The following is a 7313-nucleotide window of genomic DNA, read 5'->3' as shown; positions in this document are numbered from 1 at the left end:
CTTTTAACTCATTTTAAGAGTCCACGGCTTCACTGGTGGCACAGTGGTTAAGAATCCGCCTGCCAGTGCAGGGGACACGAGTTTGAGCCCTGGTCTGGGAAGATCTCACATGCCACGGAGCAACTAAGCCCATATGCCACAACTACTGAGCCTGTGCTCTAGAGCCCGTGAGTCACAACTACTGAGCCCATGTGCCACAACAACTGAAGTCCACACACCTAGAACCCGTGCTCCGCAACAAGAGAAGCCACTGCAGTGAGAAGCCTGTGCACCACAATAAGGAGTAGCCCCTGCTCGCCACAGCTAAAGAAAGCCTGCACGCAGCAACAAAGACCCAACACAGCCAAAAAAAAAAAAACAGGAAAGAGTCCAGTATCACCCTGATACCAGTGAGAGACAATAATACTACAAGATCAGAAAACTACAGGCAAATATCTCTTATAAATATTGATGCAAATGTCTTCATCAAATATCTAATTGAATTCATCATCATTTTAAAAGATTATATATCATAACCATGTGCATGCCACCTCTTAGCATCATTCCACCACCACTGGGCTCTCAAAGCTAGAAATTAAATTTCACTTTTGAACATAAGTAGCACTTTATCTCTACTTTCATAATACCATTTCAACCTGGTATTACAGTTATTTGTATATAGTATGTTTCTCAGATTTTCCTCTATATTCAATCATATAATCTGCAAATAATGAGAAAAATTTTTTTCCTTTTTATCATAATTTCTTTCCTTGGCCAAGACTTGTAACTGCTATGTTATAAGCAGTTGTGTCTAATTTAAGAAAAAGATTGTTTAAAATGATATGAATTAGGTCACTAAAACTACAGAGGTAGGAGATGCTGAGCGTGGATGCTACATAGCGAGGAAAAATGCTGCCACTCAATATTTATGAAACTCTGCCATAGAAGGGCCAGAAGATCTAGTTGCCACCACCATGAAGCTTGCAAAAAGATCCAGTTTAGCACGTCAAGTGTGTTTGCGTGGTAAAACATACCTGGACTCCTATAGACAGGAAGTCTTAAAAATATTATAGCTTTCAGTCTATTCAGTATAGCAAAATAAGAATTTAAACAGGTAGAGTGAGTCTTTCTAAACTATCTGCCATGTACCTCTTTTCTTTTCTTGTTATACTTACCTTTTTCTTTTCTTGTTATATTTACCAGAACCTTGACACCATTTTGAATGGAAGAAGTACTAGCAAGCATTTGACCTTACTTGTGGTATTAAGTGAAATTCTTAAAAACAAATTTTATAATCAAGTGTGATATTTATTAGAAGTTTATAGTAGATACCCATAATCAGATTAAGGAGGTTCCCTTCTACTTCCAGTTACCAAGTTTTTATTTTTTTAAATCATGTATGGATGACAAACACCTTCCCCAACAATTAATATTACCTTTATTAAGTCTGTGGATTCAATTAACATATTTTATTTTTAAATTTTATTGGAGTATAGTTGATTTATAATGTTATGTTAGTTTCAGGTGTACAGCAAAGTGATTCAGTTATACATATGCATATATTCATTCTTCTTCAGATTCTTTTCCCATATTGGTTATTACAGAATATTGAGTATAGTTCTTTGTGCTATACATTAGGTCCTTGTTGGTTATCTATTTTATATATAGTAGTGTGTGTTTGTTAATTACAAGCTCCTAATTTATCCCCCCTCTCCACATCTCCTCTTTGGTAACCATAAGTTTGTTTTCGAAATCTGTGAGTCTGTTTCTGTTTTGTAAATGAGTTCATTTATATCATTTTTAAAAATTAGATTCCACATATGAATGAAATCATGATATTTGTCTTTCTCTGTCTGACTTACTTCACTTAGTATAATAATCTCTTAGGTCTCTCCATGTTGCTGCAAATGGCATTATTTTGTTTTTATGGCTGAGTAATATTGCATTGTATATATGTACCACATCTTCTCCTCTGTTGATGGGCATTTAGGTTGCTTCCATGTCTTGGCTGTTGTAAATAGTGATGCAATGAACATTGGGGTGCATGTATGTTTTCAAATTATGCTTTTCTCCAGATATATGCCCAGTAGTGGGATTGCTGGATCATATGGTATTTCTACTTATAGCGTTGTTTTTCAAGTCTCTTTTTAAAAAAAATATTTATTTTATTTTTGGCTGTGTTGGGTCTTCATTGCTGCGCGCAGGCTTTCTCTAGTTGCGGTGAGCAGGGGCTACTCGTCGTTGCAGTGTGTGGGCTCCTCATTGTGGTGGCTTCTCTCGTTGCAGAGCACAGGCTCGAGGCACGCAGGCTCAGTAGTTGTGGCACACAGGCTTCAGTAGTTGTGGCTCACGGGCTCTAGAGTGCAGGCTTGGTAGTTGTGCCTCACGGGCTTAGTTGCTCTATGGCATGCGGGATCTTCCTGGACCAGGGCTCGAACCCGTGTCCCCTGCATTGGCAGACAGATTCTTAACCACTGTGCCACCAGGGAAGCCCTATTTTTAGTTTTTTAAGGAAGCTCCATACTGTTCTCCATAGTGGCTGTACCAATTTACATCCCACCAACAGTTGTAGGAGGGTTCCCTTTTCTCCACACCCTCTCCAGCATTTATTGTTTGTAGACTTTTTGATGATGACCATTCTGTCGGTGTGAGGTGATACCTCATTGTCATTCTGATTTGCATTTCTCTGATAATTAGTGATGTTGAACATCTTTTCATGTGCTTTTTGGCCATCAGATTTTAAAAATATTGAACCATCTTTACATTCTTGGGACAATGTGGTAATCTTTTTAATTATTAATTCAATTTCTTTACTTGAAATGGGGCTATCCAGACTGTTTCTTCTTGGGTAAATTTTGGTAATTTTTCTGTTTCAAGAAATTTGTCAATTTCAATAGATAAAATAAATTTGTCAATAAGTTGTCTAATTTTTGATATAAAGATGTTCATAATATTCCATTATCATTTTTTTTTGATGGGATCATTTTAAAGTCTTTATTGAATTTGTTACAATATTGCTTCTGCTTTATGTTTTGTTTTTTTGGCCCCGAGGCATGTGGGATCTTAGCTCCCTGACCAGGGATTGAACACTCACCCCCTGCATTGGAAGGTGAAGTCTGAGCAACTGGACTGCCAGGGAAGTCCCTCCATTATCCTTTTAATGCTTGTAAAAGCTGTAGTAATGTCCCTTTTTTGATGCCTGATATTGGTAATTTGTTTCTTTTCTCTTGGCTCTTTATCAGTCTAAAGATTTACCAATTTTTATTGATGGATTTAAGAAAATAGCTTTTGGTTTCACTGAATTTCTCTATGGTTTGTCTATTTTCCTTTCATTTATTTTTGCTCTTAGTTTTCTTCTGCTTACTTTTGGTTTAATTTGTTCTTCCTTTCTAGTCTTTAAAAAACAAAACACTTTTATTGAAACAGAATTCACATACCATACAAGTGAACAACTTAAAAGGTACTATTTAATGACTTCAGGTATATTCAAAGAATTGTGTTTTCATCATCACAATCAACTTGAGAACACTTTCATTAACCCAAAAAGAAACCTAATGCCATCACTCCCTAATTTCCCCACCCCAGGCAACCACTAATCTGCTTTCTTTTTTAGATTTGTCTATTCTGGACATTCATATATATGGAATCATACAATATACAGTCCTCGGTGATCAATTTCTTTCGCTTAGTATATTTTTAGGGTTCATCCATCTTGTAGCATGTATCACTACTTCACTTCTTTTTTTAAAAAAACCTATTTCCTATTTATTTGTTTGTTTGTTTATTTATTTTTGGCTGCATTGGGTCTTTGCTGCTGTGAGTGGGCTTGCTCTAGTTGCATCGAGCAGGGGCTACTCTTCATTGTGGTGTGTGGGCTTCTCACTGCAGTGGCTTCTCTTGTTGCAGAGCACAGGCTCTAGGCATACGGGCTTCCGTAGTTGCAGCACCCGAGCTCAGTAGTTGTGGCTCGCAGGCTCAAAAGCGCAGGCACACGGGCTTAGTTGCTCCGTGGCATGTGGGATCTTCCTGGACCAGGGATCAAACTTGTGTCCCCTGCATTGGCAGGCGTATTCTTAACCACTGCACCACCAGAGAAACTACTTCATTTCTTTTTATTGCTGAGTAATATTCCCCATTGTATAGCTTTTCCAGCTTCTTAAAGTGGAAACCAGGTTACTAATTTTTGGACCTTTCTTGTTTCTAATGCAGACATTTGGTGCTGTTAACTTGCATCTAAGCACGAATTATTTCCATCATACTTACTAAATGTTTTCTCTATTTTTCTAATTGAATACATTTATTTTATTATTACATTTTTTTGGGGTTTTTATAATGCCTTTAATGTTCCAAAAAAAAAAGGAATAGGATGAAGAACATGATATCTAATGAATACATCTAGCAGGCTCAACTGTTATACAACCTGAAGATTTTAAAGACAAGTTCTTCAAACCAGCACTTCATCAAAATGAGTACATTTCAGCTGTTCTTGATCAAGTGACTTAGTCACTTGATCAAGAACAGCTGAAAGAAATGTACTCATTTTGATGAGATCAGGGTTTCTCAACCTTAGCACTACTGACACTTGGGACTAATAATTTTTTTTTGAGATGTAACTCACATAACATTATATTAGTTTCAGGTGTACAATGTAATCATTCAATACTTATATATATTGCAAGATGATTACCACAGTAAATCATTAACATCCATCACCACACAGAGTTACACTTTTTCCGTGTGACTTCTTTGTCTTACAACTGGAAGTTTGTACTTCCTGACCTCCTTCAACTATTTTGACCCCGCCCCCATCCCTCACCTTTGGAAACCACTAACTCTGTCCTCTGTATCTATGAGTTTAGGTATTTTGTTGTTTTATCTTTCTAGATTCCACATGTAAGTAAGTAAGATCATATAGTAGTTATCTTTCTCTCACTTATTTCACTTGACATAACATCCTGAAATCCATCTCTGGTGTCACAAATGGCAAAATTTACTTTTTTATGGTTGATTAATATTCTATTGTGTGTATATATATCACATTTTCTTTGTCCATTCATCCACCGATGGACACTTAGGTTGCTTTCATGTTCAGTGCTGCAAAGAACATGAGGGTGCCTATATCTTTTCAAGTTAGTGCTTTCATTTCCTGCAGATAAACAGCCAGAAGTGGAATTGCTGGATCATATGGTAGTTCTATTTTTAATATTTTGAAGAACCTCCATACTGTTTTCCATAGTAGCTGCACCATAAATACACTAATTAAAAAAATTTTTTTTTTGGTTTTATACTGTAAATGTTAAAAGTTAAATATTTTTCTGTAGTTACTGCTATATCCTATGGGTTTGATAATTAGTATTTTCATCATCTTTCATATCTAACTAATTTCCATTCTGGTGTCAGATGTTCATTCTCTAGATTTCTTGGGAAAGTGTCACAGGAACAGTATTTTCTGAGTTCTTGCATATTGATAGATTTGTCTGTGCCCTTTATACTTAAAGGGTAGTTATGCTGGATATAAAACCTTTCATTCACATTTTCTTTACTTGACTACCTTAAATATATTTTATATCCATTTTCTTCTGCGATAAAGTGTTGCTGTTGACATCTACTAATGATCTAATTCTCTCTCCCTTATAAGTAATGTGGTCTTTTTGCCAAAATGCTCAAAGGAAATTTTTTTTCTCTTTAAAATCTGGTCATTTTATGAGTATGTATTGATGTTGGTCATTCTGAGTTGTTATTCTCTGGTGCACAATGTGCTCTTTCAATATATAGTTTTAAACGTTTTTATTTTAAGAAAGTATTGTGTCCGTCCCAGCCTACTGATAGTGATGCTATTGGGTAGGAATGCCTGAGACACTTGCCTGGGTCCCTATTATTTGTGGGAGTCCCCGCAGACGTTTTCTGGACCGGAGCCAATGTTGTGGCTGGACCAGCCCTGTGGTTCTTACTATGATTGAGCACCTCAGCAAAAACCATCAGGGAACTTTGAAGAACAAGATTACTCAAATATCCTAGAGGGTACACAGCACCTACCAAGGGCCACACAGTAGGTCACGGGTAGAGTGGGAGGGAGGGAGCACAAACCTGGTGGTCCGCCTTTATTAAGTTCCGAGGGTGGTGTGCCTGAGATTTTGTGGGTTCACTCTTTATTGGCAAGCTTCAAGTATAAGAGTGGGAATAGGGCATGGGAAGTGAAAAGCAGGTATGCTCAGGTGGTCATTTATCTAGGACACAGGGCTTTCTAAAAGCAAAACTTCATGTGTGGGGCAGGCTGATTCCTTATCTAGTTGTTTTGCTTGTAGCTGTGTCATATAGCTGGCAATATGGTTATTCAAGATGGATGCCTTTGAAATGGATGTCTCAGCACTCAAAAGCTTAATGTCAGGCATACTACAGACAGTTTTCTTGAAATGTAACTTTTAAGCATGATTCTCTTTACTTGGTTTTGTTGTTTATTTAGGGATTCCCATTATCTCTGTTAGATCTTCTTTGCTTATTTTCAGTTTCATTTTCTTTTGGATTGTTTTATTAATTTCTTTTTTATTTTAAAAACTGTCCTCCTTTTTATGTTTTATTTATCCATTTATCTGTTGATGGACACTTGGGCTGCTTCCACCTTTTGGCTCTCGTAAATACTGCTGCTATTAAAGTGAGTATACAAATAAATATCTCTGAGTCTCTGCTTTCATTACTTTAGGATATATACCCAGAAGAGGAATATATAGTGGCTAAACTATTTTACATTCCTACCAACGATGTGTGAAGATTCCAATTTCTCCACAGCCTCACCAACACTTGTTATTTTTTATTTTTTTATGATAATAGTCATCTTAAAGAGTGTGAGAGTTTATCTCATTGTGGTTTTGAGTTGCATTTCCCTAGTCATTAGTGATGTTGAACATCTTTTCATGTGTTGATTAGACATTTGTATTTCTTCTTTGGAGAAATGTCTATTCAAGTCCTTGATCTTTTTTTAAAATTTGGGTTATATTTTGTTGAGTTATGCAGATTTATTTCTAGGCTCTCTATTCTATACTAATTGTCTATGTCTTTATGCCAGCATCACACTATTTTGATTACTGTAGCTTTATAGTAAGTTTTGAAATCAGGAAGTGTGAGACTTCTGTTACTCTTTTTCAAGATTATTTTGGCTATTTAGGGTCCCTTTTGATTCCATATTTTTATTTATTTGAAGTATAGTTGATTTACAATGTTGTGTTAATTACTGCTGTACAGCAAAGTGAATCAGTTATACAATATATACATTCTTTTTTTCATATTGTTTTCCATTATGGTTTATCATAGGATTTTGTACATAGTTCTCTGTGCCA

The sequence above is a fragment of the Neophocaena asiaeorientalis genome, unplaced genomic scaffold, assembly GCF_003031525.2.
Source record: "Neophocaena asiaeorientalis asiaeorientalis breed wild unplaced genomic scaffold, Neophocaena_asiaeorientalis_V1.1 scaffold719, whole genome shotgun sequence".
Taxonomy (NCBI): Eukaryota; Metazoa; Chordata; class Mammalia; order Artiodactyla; family Phocoenidae; genus Neophocaena; species Neophocaena asiaeorientalis.
Note: the sequence above shows the minus strand (reverse complement) of the source record.